The sequence below is a fragment of the Saimiri boliviensis genome, chromosome 7, assembly GCF_048565385.1.
Source record: "Saimiri boliviensis isolate mSaiBol1 chromosome 7, mSaiBol1.pri, whole genome shotgun sequence".
Classification (NCBI taxonomy): Eukaryota; Metazoa; Chordata; class Mammalia; order Primates; family Cebidae; genus Saimiri; species Saimiri boliviensis.
The window spans coordinates 104,838,849-104,859,580 of NC_133455.1; the positions used below are offsets into that span (position 1 = coordinate 104,838,849).

At 56.1% G+C, this 20,732-nt stretch overlaps 1 pseudogene; it reads left to right on the forward strand.

Moving 5' to 3' along the window:
• The first annotated feature begins 3,373 nt into the window (after positions 1-3,373).
• Positions 3,374-12,543, forward strand: LOC141585033 (serine/threonine-protein kinase PAK 4-like; annotated as a pseudogene).
• Positions 12,544-20,732: the final 8,189 nt, after the last annotated feature.

Genomic DNA, 20,732 nt, shown 5'->3' on the forward strand with positions numbered 1-20,732 from the left:
CATTTGCCACTATAGGGCTGGAAATGACTCTTTCTACATTCTCCAAAGAAAGGTTTTCTGAACTGCCGCAAACACACATCAGTTTAACTCTGTAAGTTGAATGAACACATTGACAACCATTCTGCTAGATACTTCTGTTTTTGTTTTAGAGCCAGATATTTCTCATTACAGCCTGTACGCCAATACACTCTGGAATGTCCAAGCACTGCTTTTAGAAGAAACATGTTTCTAACACGCTGATTCTAACCATAGATGCAATTACCTAAAAGGAAGCAACACACAGCCTATCAGTTTGTAAGAAATGGGCATTCTGTGTTTTAAACGCATTCTTGCTGCTAACTCTTTATGCCACTATAGGGCTGGAAATGACTGTTTCTACATTCTCCAAAGAAAGGGTTTCTGAACTGCTGTAAACACACATCAGTTTAACTCTGTAAGTTGAATGCACACATTCACAATCATTCTGCTAGATGGCTCCGTTTTTGTTTTAGAGCCAGATATTTCTCTTTACAGCCTGTACTCCCATCCACTCTGGAATGTCCAAACACAGTTTTTAGAAGAAACGTGTTTCTAACTCGCTGAATCTAAACATAGATGGAACTTCCTAAAAGGAACCAACACACAGCAGATCAGTTAGTAAGAAGCGGGTCTTCTGTGTTTTAAACGCGTTCTTACTGCTAACTCTTATATGCCACTCTAGGGCTGGAAATGACTGTTTCTACATTCTCCAAAGAAAGGGTTTCTGAACTGCTGCAAACACACATCAGTTTGACTCTGGAAGTTGAATGCACACATTGACAACCATTCTGCTAGATAGCCTTGTTTTTGTTTTACAGCCTTTCTGCTCAGCTCGTCTTGCTCCTCTCAGGCCCAGCACTGCCTCTGTGGGCCCCCGGGAGGTCAGGAGCTTAGGGTAGGAAGGAAGCGCCTGCTGGGGGAGCTAGCAGGGCTTGGAGCTGCCCGGAAGGGGCCAGGGTGGGATCCCTGCCTGGCCATTAATGAACACAGTCGGTTCCTCTATTTATCCTCCCCTCTGTGCAGTGCCCAGAGGGAAGGGATGGCGCCGGGCAAACATCCGGAAGTGTGTCCCTGGCCCCCTTCCCTTGTGGGTATATGGGTGGGAGGGCAGGAGCCCAAGCTTCAGAGGACACCCCGGGCACCTGTGCTGCTTACTGGGTTGGCCGCCCACCCTCCAGGCTGCTCCCATCAGTCCCAGGCATCCTGAACCTCTGGATCTGCTCCACTCTCCACCCTATGGGTTTATCGAAGGGTCACAAGGCTGATCCTGTTCCTGTGGCTATGGGAACTGCCTACTGCCCCAAAGTGGAGGAGGGAGCAGGATAGGCATGACCACAAGTTCATGATGAAGATCATGGGGGAAAAAGGGGGTGGAGGGACCTATGGGAGGACAGAGAGGCCAGAGGACATAGGATGCAGATCTGGAGTGACAGCAGGCAGAGTGGAGAGATGGGGACACTCGGGGTGTGTGGATGACCCTAGGAGCTGGGCCTGGAAAATAGCAAGAGAATAGGTTAGGGCCACCAGGGGGTGGGCACACCTAGAAGACTCTGAGGGCACTGGCATTGGGCTCAGAGAAGAGGCTGGGCAGAGACAAAGGAGCCCGTCCCCCCTGCCTACCCTCCATCCCAGGCCCCAGGGGAAGCAGGGAAACTGGGCCAACCCCGGGGGCCCTGGTCAGGCCTGGCTCTGACTACCCACTGGCCACTTGGGACCAATTGAGACAGGTTGGCTGCTGGGTCCCCACCTGCCTCCATTGGGGCTCCCGCTGCCAAACCAGTTCCCCTGGCTGGCTCCCATCGATGGTCCTATCTCAGGGCCTCACCTTCCCAGCTGCTACCAGGAAAGCAACCTGAGCCAGGAGAAGGAGCAGGTGTGGAGGGGCCACATGGATCTGCACATCCTCCATCCTCTCACTAGAGGCATAGGGCTAGGTGCCATGCCAAGTACGGGGTAGCCAGCTGAGAACGACACAGAAACTACACCTGCGTGTGCCCTCATCCATTGCCGCCCACGCTTCCCCTCATCCAGGAAGCCTCCCTGCTGCCCACCCTGACATCCCTCCAGGGTCCCATGCTCCCACCACTCAGCCCTGACCACTCTGGGCTACTGCTGCATGGGGACAGGTCTGTGCCCCACGAGAACTTCCCATGAGGTCAAAGGCTGGCTGGGTGACTACAGTGGCCACAGAGGAAGCCCATTGCTGACTGATTACTGAATGAATGAACGAATGAATGAATAGATGCATTCTTCTCATTTTACAGATAAGTGACCTGACACCCCCAGAGAAGAGGTCACCTGCCTGAGGGCACTTCTATCTCACCAGCATCAGACCAGGTATGTGCAACCCCAGAGCCCAGGCCTGGAACAGCTGGGATGGGGGCTTCCAGGAGAGCAGGACCTGGGCCCCTCCTCCACAGGCACTGCGAGGACCGCCCCAGCCATCACAGCGGCCCCCACAGACAGGCCCCCCACATATGCCCAGCTTCACCCCGAGCTCTTTGCTCCCAGTCACCCACTACCCCTCACAGCAGCCCTGTGGTGGTTCATCCACAGCACAGAGAGGTGGTTACTTGCCCAAGGTCACGGTAGCATGTGGTGGAGAGTGAAACTCTGGCTGCCTGGTTCCCCGTCCCATCTTTCTCCCGGCTCTCTGTGTGCCACCTCGACCAGCATATCTCCCCTTCGCCCCTTTGTGTTTTGTTTTGAGATGGAGTCTCACTATGTCGCCCAGGCTGGAGTGTGCAGTGGCTCAATCTCAGCTCACTGCAACCTCCACTTCCTCGGTTCAAGCAGTTCCCCTGCCTCAGCCTCCCAGGTAGCTGGGATTACAGGTGCATCCCATCATACCCCGCTAATTTTTATATTTTTAGTAGAGCTAGGGTTTCACCATGCTGACCACGCTGGTCTCGAAGTTGGGGTGGTCAGGAAAGGAGTCCTTGCTGCTCTGAGACCTGAAGGAGGGGAGGGGCAGCCCTGTGCAGACACTAGAAAGTGAGCTCCAGGCAGAGGGACCAGTCCCTGCAAAGGCCCTGAGTCCTCCAGGGGATGTGAACAGAGAGGCGACGGAGCCTTGTGGGCCCGTGAGACACAGTCAGGAAGGTTCTGAGCAAGGGGACATGGCCCCTCTGGCTTCGTCTGCCATCAAAAGTGCCCTCTGGCTGCCGTCTGCCATGCAGATGGGGTAGGGGGTGAGCAGGGAGACGGGAAGGAGGCTGCTGCCTCCTGTGGGTCCCAGTGGAAGATGAGGGTGGAAGGCACAGGTTGGGGCAGAGGAGGAAGATGTGGGCAGGCTCACTGCTGCCACTCAGCCACCATGATTCTCTCACGCAGTCCGCACTGAGACCCCGGAACCATGTTTTGGAAGAGGAAGAAGCAGGTGGCAATCTGTGCACCATCCAACTTTGAACACTGCATGCACATGGGCTTCAATCGCCGTGAGCAGAAGCTCACTGGGCTGCGCGCCAGTGGCAGAGGCTGATGGAGGAGTCGGCTCGCCAGCCCAAGCACCTCATCGACCCTACCTGCATCACCTCCATCCAGCCCATGGCCCCCAAGGTATGCGGCACCCACCACCACCTCCCCCAGCTCGCCCCCCCACCCCGAGTGGCCTGGCCCTCACCCCACACTCGACCCTATAACCAACACCTTCTCAATTACATGGAAACGGAGATGTAATCCCAGCTTCCACCCTGATCCTGGGTCCCAGGCTGGCCCTTCACCAACCCTCCACCCACTGCCTCCAAGTTCTGAGAACCCCATGCCACCCAACCTGAGGCTTCCCTGACCCGTCTGACAGTCCCCACACCAGCCTCCAACCTGAGCCTCATACCCTGGGCAGTATGCTCCTGTCCCTGGACCACACCCATCCCACCCTTGAGCCTTCCCAGAGCTCCTGGCAGTGGGGGGACAGACCCATTCCCACAGGGTGACAGTCCCCAGTGCTGAGGACTTGGATGGGTGAGCCTGGAGGAGGTAACTGAACCAGACCAAGGGTCCAGGCAAGCTTCTGGGAGGAGGGGACACCATGGCTGAAGAGGAGGAGGAGGAGGAGGAGGAGGAGGAGGAGGAGGAGGAGGAGGAGGCAGAATGGCAGCAGATTGAGGGGAAGCTGAGCTCTCATGTAGGAAACCACCCCTGCGGAACACTGCGGACTTTCTGGTTTTGGGGGTTTTTTTTCCTGCCATCTAGAGCAAAATAGCAAGGTTGGGATTTGAACCAATGTCTGTTTCCAAGTCCCATGCTCTTAATCCCTCTCCTGCCTCCATGTGAAATTATAAGAGTTGCAGAGCCGGTGTCTGGCTGTGGGCGGCATGAGGCTGGCCTGGCAGGAAACTGTGCTGGACCTCGGGAAACCAGCCTCACAGCCTGGACTCTCTCCCATGGTCGGTAGGGACTGGGAAGGGTTGCAGGCAGGGAGAGCTCACCAGGTTTGTTTCCAGGGGGTGTAGATGGATGTGCCTGGACTCGCCTCTCCCGGTGCCCAGCCCAGCCTGGCAGGGAGGAGTGCCAAGACCCACAAGTTGGCCATAGACACAAGTACAGCGTCGATTTGGAGGCCCATGGAAGGGCCCGTGTGGCCCACGCAGGGCGCTTTTGAATGCCTTGACTTCTTTGCCACCACTTAAAAAGTGACAGACTTCACTTTTCAAAGCTGTTGGATTCTGGTGACAGACCAGCTGGAGCTGAGTGGCAGCTGCCTCCACAGGTATGGCCCTGGCTCTTGTGGGCCACAGGCCACACGCGACCCCCTCTGCTCCAGGACCTGCCTGGCTCTGTGGCCACTGGCATGTGTCTCCAAAATCCCAGCCCCTGCTTGGCTCACCAGATGAGAGGCCTGGCTGTGACGGTCCACCAGGAAATAGGGCACCTGAATTCACACACAGTGCCTCATGGCCAGTGCTGACCTGGAGCCCCATGGGTGCTTGTGTTTGCTGCCCTTGGCCAGGACCCAGGTCTCCCAGGGCCCTCACCACCCCCTGGCTTTTGTTTTATTTCATTTTAAGACAGAGTTCCACTCTATCTCCCAGGCTGGAATGCGGTGCCACTGCGATGTCAGCTCACTGCAACCTTCACCTCCCAGGTTCAGGCAATTCTGCTATCTCAGCCTCCTTCCTGGCTCAGCATCTGGAGTAACTCCCAAGGGATTACATGTGCCTACCACCATGGCCAGCTAATTTTTGTATTTTTAGTGGAGACAGGGGTTTCATCATGTTGGCCAGGCTGGTCTGGAACTGCTAACCTCAGGTGATCCTCCGGCCTTAGGCCTCCCACAGTGCTGGGATTACAGGCACCCACCACCATGCCCAGCTATTTTTAGTGGAGACTTTTTCACAATGTTGGCCAGGATGGTCTTGAACCCTGACTTCAGGTGGTCCTCTCACCTCAGCCCCCCAGAGGTGTTGAGATTATAGGGTTGAGCCATCGTACCCAGCCTCAACCCCCGTTCTAACAGCAAAGTCTGGCCTTGTGTCCACTTTGCTTTTCTGGGGCCGCTGGGTAGGATCCGGGTTCCGACAGACAGCCATGGCCAGGAGAGACGGGGCAGCAGAAGGCCACAGGTTTTGGGGGATCAGTGTTTCCTGCATATTAGAGGCAGGCATCCAGCTACAGATGCCTGGCAGCCTGGGGAAGGTCCCCGTCAGCAGGACCACTGTTCTCAGCTCACTGTGGCCCCTGCACAACCACCTCATCAATCCGTGGTTTAGCGAAAGTTCACTTAGCCCCTGCTGTGCGCCAGATGCTTATAGGTGCTGAGATATAGTGGGACCCGAAGGAGACAGGAAAAAACAATCCCTGCCCCCAGGAGCATGCACTGGACAGAGGCAGGAGCAGACAGATGCCTGCATGCTCCATGTCAGCCGCTGTCAGGTGATCTAGGTGGAGCACAGGCAGGGCAGGGGCTGGCATTTTAGATGGGTGGCCAGTGGAAGCTTGAGCAAAGACCTGAAAGAGTGGACGGAGAGAGCCACAGGGACCCTGGGAGTTGATGTTCCAAGCAGAAGGAGCAGCCAACAGGGCAGGAGGGGGCGGAGCAGCAAGAACACCTGTGTGCGTGGGAATAGAGCAAGGGCAGAGTGGGCGTGTATGACACAACTCAGACCATGGAGAGTGGGGACGGTAGAGACTTGGAATGCACTGGACGCCCTGCCTGGTTTCCACATGGGTTTGTATTTGGCACCCGGCTCCTGGAACCCCATTGACCTCTACTTTGGGGCCAGGCCTTTGTGACTCTCCCTGTCCTCCACCCCTTGTCCTTTGTGGGAGCAGAGAGTGTGGTTTTGGGGCTCATGAACACTGGCTCCCACAGAGAAGGAAGTGCCAGCCCAGGCCTGGCCACAGCATCCTGTAATTTGTAGCCTTCAGCCTGATTATGGGGTGAGTCAGCTTCTGCCCTCCTTCCCTTCCACCCCACAGGGCACGACTGTGCCGCCTATCTGGGGAACAGGAGAAAAACAAGGGGTGCCTCTCTGGGATCCCACCCAGACCAGGGAGGCGACAGCCTGGCCATAGCCATCACTCCTCTGACCCTGCAGCGGCATCCCAGAGGGGGACGGGCCACCGCCCATGCCATCCTTACTCCACAGTATCTCATTTTGTCTCTCTCTTATCTCTGTGTGTGTCATGCCATCATGTCCCTGTGTTGGATGCCCATTCTGTGTCCCCCACTTCTTGCTGCACCCCCACCCACCATTGCCCGGGACCCCAGACCATCATGTGGGGCAGCAAAGGTACCAAAAATGGGGCCCTCATGCTGCTTCTGGGCGAGTTTGAGAACATGTCGGTGACACGCTCCAACTCTCTTCAGAGAGACAGCCCTCCACCGCCCGCCTGTGCCCGCCAGGAAAATGGAATAATGGAGGAGCTGGCCACCACGGCCAGAGTGGTCCTGGGGAAGGCAGGCAGTCTAGGCTGGATCACCAGTCACAGTGAGGCAGATGGCGACAGTGGTGACAGGTGACAAGCGGGGCCAGAGAAAAGGCCCAAGTCTTCCAGGGAGGGCTCAGGGGACCCCCTTTCTCTGGGACTTCCTTCGGCACCCCTCAGCCTGTTGGTCTGGCCAGTGGGGTGAAATTGGCAGCTGGCTGCCCCTTAAACACCTATGAGAGGGCTGACACCAACCACCCATGCCGGGGTGCAAGGGTGACCCATCCCCCACCCCAGGGCCTCCAAGGTCCCCTAACTGTTGCTCTCCCATCGCCACCTTCCAGCCCCGCCAGACCCACTGTGCATCTAATCCTGACCACCAATGTGTCTGTCTCATCACTGGGCCTCTCCCCTACTTAGGGAGCAGAGCTGGGCCCAGGCACCCTTCACTGACAGTTACCTCTGTTTTCTGTTTCATGTAGAGCCTCAAGACGTGGCCCCTAATGGGCCATCAACAGGTGGCCTGGCCGACCAGCACTGGCCTCCCGCTTGAGCCCAAGGTACCCCCAGCACTGGAGCGCTAGACCCCCACGCCTCAGAGCCCCAGCTGGTCACTCCAGCCCGAGACCCTGACGCTGTCATCACCCCTGCTCTTCCTGGGCCCCCTGGCACCCGCTTGCCACAGCGGGAGCCACAGCACGTATCCCATGAGCATTTCCGGGCTGCCCTGCAGCTGGTGGTAGAGCCAGGCGACCCCTGATCCTACATGGACAACTTCAAAATAGGCGACGGCTCCACGGGCATTATGTGCATTGCCACCGTGCGCAGCTCGGGCAACCTGCTGGCCATCAAGGAGATGGACCTGTGCAAGCAGCAGATGCGTGAGCTGCTCTTCAGAGAGGTGCGAGAGCTGCTGCCCTGCTGCCCTGCTGTACCCTCTCCCTGCCACCCTCCTGCCCTGCCCTTCCTTTTCTCCTGCCATCCTCCCTCCCTGCTTCCCCCTGCCCCCGCTGCTCTACCTCCTCTCCCTGCTGTGCTCCCACCCTGCCCTCCCTCCTCTCCCTGCACTCTGTGCTGCGCCAGGCCCCCCTGCTCCCCTCACTGCTTCCCACCCCCAGGCCATCTCCACCCCGGGTAGGACCCTGCCTGTCCTCACAGCATCCTCACCCACATCTCTGTCCCTGAGCCTCTGACCCAGGGTTCCTCGGCCCACTGACTACCCACCCAGTGTCGTCCAGCCCCCTCACACCCATTGAGGCCCACCTGGACTCCAGGGTAGCGTCCTCCAGACCTGCCCCTCCTGGGTTCCCCGTGTCCCACCCCAGTCTGTCAGCCCTGGGCCGGCAACTTCTCCCGATGTCTGCACAGTCCATTGTCTCCCACTCTAGGCCCCGCCCCAGGCTCCACGCAACCACCAAGTCCTCAGCACAGCCCACACAACCACCAAAAGGAAGTTTCTCACGTTCATGCCCACCCCACCCCCATTCCACCTTAGACCCTGGCAGTGCCCTGCAGCATCCTGACAAGAGGAAGCCTGCACCCATTTTGCCCGGTGTATGAGGCCCCTCTCGCCCTGCCGTGCATCACAGCACCCAGCTGCACCAGGAGCTCCCCAGCCTGGGTTCCTCATTTGCCCTCACGTGCGCGCCTCTTCTCTCATCCTTGCCCAATACTTGCTTGTCCAGGGTCTCAGCCCTGAGCTCAAATGCTCTTCCCACCTCCCTTCAGCACCAACCCAGGACTGACCTGAGATGGGCATTGTCCCAGGGGAGCACTCAGAAGGGAGGTGTGGGCTTTAGGCTGCCTCTGAGGGCCATGTGGCTGGGGCAGTACTAGGGGAGGGCAGGCCAGGTGGCCCCATGGGCACAAGCTTGATGTAGAACTACTGCAAGGGGACCCAAGGGGAGGCAGTGGCTGGGTGTGAGGCAGGCCTGGGCAGCCCTCCTGCCCCTTTCTGCTCCACTCTGGCCACCTTCACCGCTGACCCGGCCCCTGCACAGGTGGTGATCGTGTGGGACTATGAGCATGAGAACGTGGTGATGTACTACAGCTGCCTGGTGGGGGACAAGCTCTGGATGGTCATGGAGTTTCTGGAAGGAGACTCTCTCACCAACATTGTCACCCACACCAGGTATTGCTGGGGCCTCAGACTCCTCCTGTGACATGACCAGGTCCCCTGCAGACCACTTGGGGTGGGGCCACATCTCCAAACCAGCTGTGCGGTGTCCCCCTTTACCCCCTGGGCATGGGGTCATGTCTTCCATTCCTCCGGCTTCAGAGTGGGGTCAAGCTGGCTCAGGTTCCTCCCAGCCCAAGGCAGGGCTTCATTCCCCTCTGCCCCTGGGGAGCTGTCCACCCACCTGCTCACCCCCACCCGCAGGATGAATGAGGAGCAGATCTCGGCCATGCCTGGCTGTGCTCCAGGCCCTGTTGGTGCTCCACAACCAGGAGGTCATCCAACTGGACATCAAGAGTGACTCAATCCTGCTAACCCATGACAGCAGGGTGAGGGGGACAGGTGATGGGCTGTGGGGGGTCAGGGTTCTCATGGTGGGGCTTCCCTGTCTCTCCCCACCCCTTTTGAGGGTAGGTGGGCTTGACCCTCTAGGGCTGTGTCAAGGATCCGGGACTTTGTCCCTGATGCAGCCCAGAGCTGGGTTCCAGCACTTTGGGGGCTCTGTGCAGTGGGAGGACACAGGCTGCTGGGGGCTCTGTGCAGTGGGAGGGCACAGGCTGGTGGGGGCTCTGCAGTGGGAGGGCACAGGCTGGTGGGGGCTCTGTAGTGGGAGGACACAGGCTGCTGGGGGCTCTGTAGTGGGAGGACACAGGCTCGTGGGAGGTCACAAGCTGGAGGGGACTCTGCAGTGAGAGGGCACAGGCTGGAGGGGGCTCTGTGCAGTGAGAGGACAGGCTGGTGGGGGCTCTCTGCAGTGGGAGGTTACAACCTGGAGGGGTCTCTGCAGGGGAAGGACACAGGCCAGTGGGGACTCTGCAGTGGGAGGGGACAGGCCGATGGGGACCCTGCAATGGGAAGACACAGGCTGGTGAAGGCTCTTTGCAGTGGGAGGACACAGGCCTGTGGTGGCTCAGCAGGGGGAGGACACAGGCCGGTGGGGACTCTGCAGGGGGAGGACACAGGATAGTGGATGGTTTGTGCAGTAGGAGGACACAGTACGCTGGGGGCTCTGTGCGGTGGCAGAACACAGGCCAGTGGAGGCTCTGTGCAGTGGGAGGACACAGGCCGGTGCGGGCTCTGTGCAGTGGGAGGATACAGGCCGGTGGGGACTCTGCAGTGGCAGGACACAGGCCGGTGGAGGCTCTGTGCACTGGGAGGACACGGACTGGTGGGGGCTCTGCAGTGGGAGGACACGGGCCGGTGGGAACTCTGCACTGGGAGGACACGGGCCAGTGGGGGCTCTGCAGTGGGAGGACACGGGCCGGTGGGAACTCTGCACTGGGAGGACACGGGCCAGTGGGGGCTCTGCAGTGGGAGGACACGGGCCGGTGGGAACTCTGCACTGGGAGGACACGGGCCAGTGGGGGCTCTGCAGTGGCAGGACACAGGCCGGTGGAGACTGTGCTTTGGGAGTACACAGGCTGGTGGGGGCTCTGTAGTGGGAGGACACAGGCCAGTGGAGGCTCTGTTCAGTGGGAGGACACAGGCTGGTGGGGACTCTGCAGTGGGAGGACACAGGCCGGTGGGGACTCTGCAGTGGAAGGACACAGGCCGGTGGGGACTCTGCAGTGGCAGGACACAGGCTAGTGGAGGCTCTGTGCAGTGGGAGAAAACAGGTTGGTGGGGGCTCTGCAGTGGAAGGACACAGGGTGGTAGGGGCTCTGTGCAGTGGGAGGATACAAGGTGGTGGGGTCTCTGCAGGGGGAGGACACAGGCCAGTGGGGGCTCTGCACTGGGAGGACACAGGCCAGTGGGGGCTCTGCAGTGGCAGGACACAGGCCGCTGGGGGCTGTGCAGTGGGAGGGCACAGGCTGGTCAGGGCTCTGTGCAGTGGGAGGGCACAGGCTGGTGGGGGCTATTCCGTTAGCACTGGATGCTGGGCCCAGGGCAGGGTTCTGGGCAGACAGCGCAGCCTTCACCACAGGCTTCTCCCTCCACTGAAAAGCCACTGCCTGCCCAGCACCCAGGTTGGGGTATGAACACAGCCCTATCTCTCATTCTTTGGACTGAGATTCTGAACCCCAGGCTGTGGCACTGATAATGCAGGGTGGACATGACTTTCTGTGGGAAAGGGCCCTTGACTCCAGTGAAATTTCTGCAGAACTGGATGACTCCATCCCTTCCCCCAAGGAAAATAAAACTGCACTGTCAGTCTAGGCAGAGGCAGAGAGAGCTGTTTCACCGTCAGTCCGTGGAAATCTCAGGATGTCTGCAGATATATTTTGGGGGCGACAACTGTGGGCCATCTGAAATTGTCCTCCCATGGTTGTGGGGGGTGGGTGTTCACTGGAGACAAGAAGACCCATAGAGATCCTCAAAATTCAGAAAGTGGGTCAGGTGTAGTGGTTTACACCTGTAATCCCAGCACTTTGTGAGGCCGAGGTGGGGGAATCACGAGGACAGGAGTTCGAGACCAACCTGACAAACATAGTGAAACCCTGTCTCTAGTAAAAATACAAAACATTAGCTGGGCATGGTGGCAGTCACCTGTAATCCCCAGCTACTTGGGAGGCTGAGGCAGAATTGCTTGAACCTGGAAGGTGGAGGCTGCAGTGAGCCAAGATTGTGCCATTGCACTCCAGCTTGGGCTACAGAGCAAGACTCTATCCCAAAAAAAAAAAAAAAATACAAAAACAAAAACATAAAGGGGTCTACAGTTCCTAAGAAGGTGTGGGGGGCCTGGTTGTTGTAGAGGTAGGCTGTGGCCCCTCACAGCCCCAGAGCAGGGCTGCCTTCCTCTCCAATCCAACCCAAGATGCTCCTGGGCAGCAGGGCCCCAGGGCACAGGCTTTCAGGGCCACCGGTTCCCAGCCCCGCCTGACCTTTGCTGTCTGCGGTACTCAGGCCACTGCCCCCAAGAGCCCTAGCGGCCATGAGGGTGGGAGATAGGGGGATCCTGTGGGAGGTGACTCACTCGGGAGTCCCCACTGGGAGGTGGTAGAGCTCCCCAGCGGTCTGGCTCTGGAGCCCAGCTCTGACCTCTGGGCTGCACATCATGTCTGAAAATAGAAAGTCAAACACCAATTTCTGTGACAGTGACAGGGAGCACAGATGAGCCCTGTGGCTTCCAGGTGGGGGCCTGGGAAATATAGCTCCACCTGATGGGGTGGCAAGTGGCCGGAACCCACATCTGTGACATTTCTGGCCTCTTGTTTTGTGTGGCAAGAACCAAATGAGACGGGTTCTTCTCACATCTGGAAAGGTGCATTTTAGAAGTGCTGCTCGGTGCTAGAGAGGGCTTTGTGTCCGTTCTTTTTCTGAGTGGGTTTTCCCTTCCCTAGGCTAAAGGGCCTGTCACCTGTCTCATTATTTCCCTCAATGGTTCTGTCTTCCTCTGCCCTCCCCTGTCCTGGCTGTCCCACAGGTGGATGCAGAGCAGGTTATTCTGTCTCACAGCCCCCGTGAAGCTCTTCTCAAAGTACCATGAGAAGCAGAGGCTGGTGTCTGGGCAGGGGCCTGTGCTGGAGAATGCCCGGGGGTAACCTTTTGGTCTTACTCTGTCTGAAGGGAAGGGGCAGGGCTGGAGCCTTCCCTCCCTTAGCTGAGTGAGGACTGTAGTGAGGGATGCTGGGTGCTGGGGTGCATGGGTGATGCTGCGGGCTGAGGGATGGGAGGACAGCTCCTGAGTTTGGTCGGTCCTCATGTCTGGTGGTTTCCAAAAGCCAGTCTTCTTACCCCTGCGTCAGAATCCTTTGGGGAGCATAGAATGCAGATTCCATGGTCTCTGCGCTGGAGCCTTGGTTGACTAGGTCTAGGGTAAAACTCAGGAATCTGTATTTTTAAAAAACCAAAATACCTCTCCTAGTGGTTCTGTAACTAGGTTTGGGAACCCCTGCTCTAGTCTCTTCCTTGGGGTGCTCAGTCAGCGTATTAGCCAGTGGTAGTGAAGCAGTTACAGGGAGCTTGTCTTTGGGAGCCTGCAGAATACCAGGCCCCTGTTCTCAAGCAGCTGGGTCATGCTGAGCCTGTCCTCTGTACCAGAGGTGTGTCACACACTGAACAGGATGAGGACCAGGATGAGGCGCAGGGCTTACGAATGAATCAGGGGCTTGTGCCTGAGGAGGCAAGAATAACACCATGTGCCATAAAGGAGCGTTTACCAAGGCGTATGATTAAAGGCTCATAAGCTCACAGGAGTGTGCCACAGGTATAGGGGGGGCGGGGGGCAGTGGAGTATACCTGGGGCAGGAATTGCCTTGGCTTCTTGGAGGGTACAGTGGAGCCCAGCAGATAGCTAAGGTTTCCCAGGCAGGGGAAATAGGAGGTTGGAATGGGATAGGGAGAGGAATGAGAACAGGAGGGGCGGTGCCAGCGTGTCTGGAACCTTGCAAGTGAACTTGAGGAGTCTCAGGGCAGTGGAGGGCAGGGCAAGGCTTTATTGCTGATGGGGCAATCTGATAGAATCAGGATTTGGGGAAAATTCATTTTGAGATTAATCCAAAACCACATCCAGTTAACACTGCGAGTTGGAATTGAGGACAGGCAGATGGAGGCAGATCTTAGAGGAGATAGGCTGAAGCTGGCTTGGCCCTCCCCAGGGTCTCTTCTTCCTTGCTGATTCATGTTCATCTTACAAGATTTTAGCTCCAGCCCTCCTCCCTCTGCTGGACTCCCCAGCCCACTGAGGGGTCTCTTCTGAACTCAGCACTGACTGGCAGCACTGTTCTCAGAACACTGGTTTTGATGGGCTCTGAATGTGCTGGGCTCCTCGGGACAGTTTTTTTCTTTTTTTTTTTTTTTGAGAAAGGGTCTCACTCTGTTGCCCAGGCTGGGGTACAGTGGCGCAATCGTAGCTCATGGTAGCCTTGACCTCCCGGGCTCAACTGATCCTCCTGCCCCAGCCTCTTGAGGAGCCTCCTGAGTACACGCATATGCCACCTTGTGTAGCTGACTGTTTTATTTGTAGAGACAGGGTCTCACTATGTTGCCCAGAATGACCTGGAACTCCTGGGCTCCATCAATTCTCCCAAAGTGCTGGGATTTCAGGTGTGAGCCACTGCACTCAGCTGGGGACAGAAATTTTTATGTGCTTTTGCCCTCTGGGCCATGTCTGGCATAGGACCTGGTACCTGTCATGTGCCTGGTGACTGTTGGTGGGTTGCCCAGGAGCTGCCCTCTTTACCTGTGCAGTTGCAGCCTGCTCGCCAGCACCTGCAGGATTTGTGCCATCCTTGCTGGGCTCTGCTTGCTGCCCTCCTGCCTGGCTTGATCAGGACTGGGTTGTGTTCCCTTCACTTCTGATGTGATGCATTCAGAAAGGCATCTTCCCCCAAAACTATCCAGCATTACTTCCCTGAGCTCGCTCCAGACTGGGATTCCAGAATGTTCTTACCATGGATGAGCTGCAGATGGCCTTCCCCCTGCTTGACATGGTGGACGTGGAGCGGCGGCCGAAGACCACGGTACTAAGGGGCACAGGTTGGGCTGTGTCATCTGCACGCTTCCAGTGCCCTGCATTGGCTCCGTCACTCACCTTGCAAACCCTCCTGCAGAGCTGTGTTGTGTCTGTGCTTCTGCATGTCTACTGCCTCCTTGGAGGCACATCTGGCTAAGGGTTTTGTTCCCTGGATTTATGAGAATGGTTCAGAGGCTGGGCGTGGTGGCTCACACCTGTAATCCCAATGCTTTGGGAGGCTGAAACTGGAGGACTGGTTGAAGACCAGCCTGGGCAACATAGTGAGACCCTGTCTCTACAAAAGAATAAAACTAATTGGCCGGGTGCAGTGGCTCATGCCTGTAATCCAAGCACTTTGGGAGGCCAAGGCGGGTGAATCTCGAGGTCAGGAGTTCCAGATTAGCCTGGCCAACATGGTGAAACCCTGTCTCTACTAAAAATACAAAAATTAGCTGTATGTAGTGGTAGACGCCTGTAATCCCAGCTACTCGGGAGGCTGGGGCAGGAGAATTGCTTGAACCCGGGAGGCGGAGGTTGCAGTGAGCCAAGATTATGCCATTGCACTCCAGCCTAGGCAACAGAGTGAGACTCTGTCTCAAAGAAAGAAAATGAGCCAGGTATGGTGGCACGTGCCAATTGTCCCAACTACTCAGGAGGCTGAGGCAGGCGGGTTGCTGAAGCCCAGACATTGGAGGCTGCAGTGAGCTGTGATCACATCACTGCACTCCAGCCTTGGCCACTGAGTGAGACTTTTTTAAAAAAAAAGGAAAAAGAAAAAGAAAATAGCCCGGATAAGCGACAGGCTTTACACCCTGTCCTCTCTGCATTGTTTGTAATTAGCTGGGAACCCCTTTCAGAGCCCCAGCCTCCTTTCCGACAAGCAGTTCCGGACTTGCTGGCTGACCTTGCCAGTGCTGCCCAGGAGAGCCACTGGCAGTTGTGAGGTGAGCTATCCAGACGGGGTTTCACCATGTTGACCAGGATGGTCTCGATCTCTCGACCTCGTGATCCACCCGCCTCGGCCTCCCAAAGTGCTGGGATCACAGGTATGAGCCACCGCACCCAGCCAACATTACATTTCTTAAACCCAAAGACTAAATATTAAAAGCAGCCAGGTCCCCTCTCTTTCATACACACATACATCTCTGAAAGGAATAATTCACCTGACAGACAACATGTCAACAAAAATTTAAAAACCTAGTACAACTTACAATGATTGGCATCATCTTTGGTGCACTAAAATCAAAGAGCTATCCACTAAATTCTGAATGCAGAGAACATGCCCACTAAAATCAAAACTGAGCAATTTTTGCTTCCATGTTATGAGGTTGGTGCAAAAGTAATTCCAGTTTTTGCCACTGAAAGTAATGGAAGTAGAACGCAGTGACTCGTGCCTGTAATCTCAGCACTAAGGAGGCCAAAACAAGTGGATCACTTGAGAGGTTAAGAGTTTCAGACCACCCTGGCCAACATGCTGAGACTCTGTCTTAACTAAAAATGCAAAAATGAGCCAGGCATGGTGGCGGGTGCCTGTAATCCCAGCTACTTGGCAGGCTGAGACAGGAGACTTGCTTAAAACCCAGAAGTTTTTTCTTTTTCTTTATTTTTTTGAGACTGTTTCACTCTTGTCACCGAGCTGGAATTCAGTGGCAGGATCTCTCCTCATTGCAACCCCCTACCTCCCGAGTTCAAGAGATTCTCTTGCCTCTGCCTCCCGAGTAGCTGGGATTACTGGCGTGTGCCACCACTCACAGCTAATTTTTGTATTTTTAGTAGAGATGGGGTTTCACCATGATGGCCAGGCCGGTCTCAAGTTCGACTTCAGGTGACCCACCCACCTCGGCCTACACAAAAATGCTGGTATTACTGGAGTGAGCCACCGCGCCTGGCCCTATGAGGTTTTCATAGCAAGTCCTCTTATTCTGACTTTTTCTTTTCCACAAATGCTGTTTCAGGATCCCAAAGCCAAACATCTGATACCGAAATACAAACTCTCCTGAAAATCCAATGTCCACGAGTTCAGAATAAATTATTTGGACTTACTTATTGTAACCATAAATTCAAAATGAAAATGAGACACTTTATCGATTAACTTTAAAGAAAAAAGAAAATTGCTCTTCTTCTTAAAACATTTAACCTGGATAGCTTTTATATGTAAATTGTTTCTCTGATTTTTGTCTTTTAAATTATCTATAAAATCTATTTCTGCTCTAATTTTTATTATAATTTTTTATTTCTCTCTCTCTCTTTCTCTCTGTCTGTTACTCTCTCTTTTGAGATGGAGTTTCACTCTTGTCACCCAAGATGGAGTGCAGTGGTGCAATCTTGACTCACTGCAACCTTCGCTTCCCAGATTCAAGGGATGCTTCAGCCTCAGTCTCCCCAGTAGCTACAATTAGAGGCATCTGCCACCACACCCGGCTCATTTTTGTATTTTTAGTAGAGAATGGCTTTGACCATGTTGGCCAGGCTGGTCTCAAACTCCTAACGTCGGGTGATTCATTGACCTTGGCCTCCCAAAGTGCTGAGATTACAAGCTGGAATCGAACTTCGGTGAAAAACATGTCCAGTTCTAGCCTTAAAATAATTTCACATCAAATGGCTTTAAATTATTTTTCCAAAGCTCTGATGCCAAATTTGAAAAATAATTTTTGTTTTTGAGCAAAAGGCAGCTGTTGAAGAACCAGAATCTGAAAATCCTAGAAGCTCATGAGCTCTCATATGTGCGAAAATGTTGCATTTCTCTGAACACACGCAGAGCAGAAATCTACCCATTCTTTCTGGGAAGGTCATCTCAACTCTGTCTCAGAAATTACTGTAGGTCACCTTAGAATGTTCTTATTATCACCACTAAACAGACTTCCTGGCCACACACAGCCAGCGCTAGGCTGCTAATCCCTGAGCACAAGAAAGTCTCGTTTTTGCAGAAAACTAGCTCAGGGCCTGAGAATGGCTGGAGCCCCAATCTCGGTAAACCGAGACTGTCTGGGGAAGAGGGAGCCCACGTTTGCCTGGGCGCCAGACCCATCCAGTTGCTTGGAGCTCAGGCACTAGGCCCCAGCCTGACGGCAGAGGCCTCTCTACTTACCCCTTGCACAGCCCAGGGCCCCCAGACCCGCAGTGGGTGGCAGCGAGGAGCATGCGCGCCCGGGAAGGCGAGGAGTCTACTGAGGCCAGAGATGGAGAGAACCCTGCCTCCCACCTACCCAAATCACCACGCCTCTGGCTTCCCCAAGAGACCTGGTTACTGCCAGGAGCTCCCGCCTGGGCTGCGGTGGGGTTCCGGATCCCTGCCTTCTCTCCCCACCACCCGGGAGCCTGTGGCCAGGGGCGCAGAGCCTGGTGGCCACTGTCCTGCCTTCGCCAGAATCGCTCATTTCCCAGCAGAACAAAAGCGTCCCCTCACCCCACCCTGCCATCTTAACTATTATTATAATAATGTGAATACTACTCAGGCCACCCTGCCATCTTAACTGTTATTATGATAATGGAAATTCCCCTCACCCTATCCTGCAGTCTTAACTACTCTGACAGGTTAACCCCACCCACCATTATAACTGAACTTATGGTAATGTACATTTGTTGCCCCTAGCCTCAGGACCACTACAGAACTTAACCTGTACATCACCCCTGCCTCTGGCTCAAAAGACTTCCCTAAACCTAGAAAACCAACTGCTATCCCTCCGCCCTTTTCTGCATCAGCCCACCTCTACAGACGTGAATACAAAGCCATGTTGCTCACACAAAGCCTGTTTTGGGGGGTCTCATCATTCAAAGAGCGCATTGTTAAAAGCCACTGGTGCCTGGGGGATAGACGGTTGGTTCCCAGTTTCCAGCCAGCACTGTGCCGGGACACCCGAGTGAGCCGCAGCCCTTCCCTAACACCACCCCACCAGGCAGGCGGCCACAAGCCAGCTGTTCCACCGAGAGCAAGTTGGCCGGGGCGGGCGGCCCCCAGCCCGACGGGTGGGTGTCCGATGCCGGAGCCTACAGGTACCGGACGCATTGCCTGCTGATAACTCGCCCACTCCGAACACGGGGACCCGCGACAGCCAGGGCGTTGCGGCACCCTGGAGAAGGGCAAGGACTCATTGAAGAGGAGCCGAGAGAGCGGGCGGGGCGGCGAGCGGCGTCACTTACCTCGAGCTGGGTCCGCTTTGCAGCCGAGTCGCCTCTGCACCGCGCCGGATGCTATCACCGAGGCCGGCAGGGAGGGAGCAGGCAGATCGGCGCCAGCACCCTCGTCAACTCCAAGCGCGATCTGGGTGCGCGCCTCTGTGGGGAGGCGTGACCCTCAACCCCCGGACCACGCCCTCCTCGACCCCACCCACTCTCAGCGCGCGGTGAGATCCGCCCATTGCGCGGCTGCCCCGCCCCGCCCAGGAGCCCAGTGGCCGAGGCCAAACAGTTTCGCGCGCTAGAAACTCCCTTCGGCCCCCTCGCCACCTCTCCGAGGGGCCCCGGGAGCCTGGATGCCCAGCGCAGCCCCATTCCCGCTCTGCCCACGCCCGAGTTCAGGAGCAGGGCTTCTCGGCTCACCTCGGCCTCCTGCCTCCTGCCTCCGCCGAGGGTCGGGGAGGCCCCAACACCACCACCATTCGCGTCTCCTATGACTCGTCGGTTTCCAGCTGCACAACCTGAGGTGCCCCTCGGTGCCCACGCACTCACAGTCGCCCGCGCCTGCACGCACACACGCACATGCACCGCACACACAGGCAGGCACGCGAGGGGGCAGGAGCTTGGCGAACGGTGCTCCTTCCTTTCCTTCCCAAGGAAGCTGCCCAAGATAACTCCAGCAAACTGGTGCTCCTTGGCACAGGACAACTCACCGGAGCGCCTGCAGCCTTCATGACTTCATCCCGAGTGCCCCCACCCCAGGGCCACGATCACACCTCAGTACAGAAGGAAGGCAGGGCATCGAGGGGAACAGCCAGCGCCGAAACAGTGGAGAGAGGGAAGGATTCAACACAACTGCCCCTGGCGACATCCAGGGAGGCACGGCAGGCTCGGGGCACCAGCCATCCACCACGGATCTCTCTCCTCCGGGGCCTGAGAAGGTGGCGTGACACCCACTTCTACGAAGGTCATAAGATGGATTCGATGTGAGAGAGACGGTGGTTGGGCACAGGTGTGAGCTACAAATTCGCAGACTGTCCACAGCCTGCCATGCGCTGACCTCTGCTAAGTCTACACACAGGCAGAGCCCTGTCTCCCCTGCCCCGGGTCGCAAGGGGAACACATTTGCTCGGAGTGAGCAGTCACATTTCCTAGTCCCCGCCTGTCTGCCTCCTGGGAGCTGATGAAACACACAGTGCCACCAAAGATTGTCTTGGCAAAAAAAAAAAAAAAAAAACGAAAAAGAATTAAAGCAGGAAGGTGGGTCTCTCAGGCTGTCCCGTAGACAGATTAGAGCTTGCCAGTCCCTCTCTGCTGCTCCCAAAGGTGTGCCAATAAAGAAGAAAAAGAACAACCTGGCTGAAGCAGGCGAGTCCTTCCTTGCAGCACCCTCCTTTCCCGGGTGTCCAGTTTCTTGTCCCGTCTTGGTGGCAGAAAGACTGACACCTGAGAACACCTGAGTCACGTCCCAGCAGAACGGTCTACAAAATTGCTGCCTGTAACAATATGACCAACGGTGGGCTGGGCTCAGTGGCTCACGCCTGAATTCCAGCACTTTGGGAGGCCGACGTGGACAGATCACTCGAGCTCAGGAGTTTGTGACTACCCTGGGCAAAGCCATCTCTCTACTAACATTACAAAAACTCACCTGGGCTTGGTGGGAGGCGCCTCTAATCTCAGCTACTCAGGAGGCTGGGGCGGGAGAATGGCTTGTACCCAGGAGATGGAGGTTGCAGTGAGCTGGGGTCACACCACTGCACTCCAGCATGGGTGACAGAGTGAGATTCCATTTCAAAAAACAACAAATCAATATGACCGATGGTAAGGATACCTAATCACCTCATGGATCTGACTAGGGCGATTTCCGAGTGGGAAATAGAAAAGGCCAGCTGGATTTTTCAAGATGCCTATGAGCAAAGATATGCAGAGAGACATTAATTAAAGAAGCTATTCCGGTTTTCCAGTGGAATTAAGATGGAATAGCAAGGGACCAGAATTTGCTGGGTGAGAAAGGACCGCTGTTTCTCACTGTGGTGTCGCCATGCAACACCTCTGAAATCTAGGGCAGTGCTGGGCGCGGTGGCTCAAGCCTGTAATCCCAGCACTTTCGGAGGCTGAGGCGGCTGGATCACGAGGTCAAGAGATCGAGACCATCCTGGT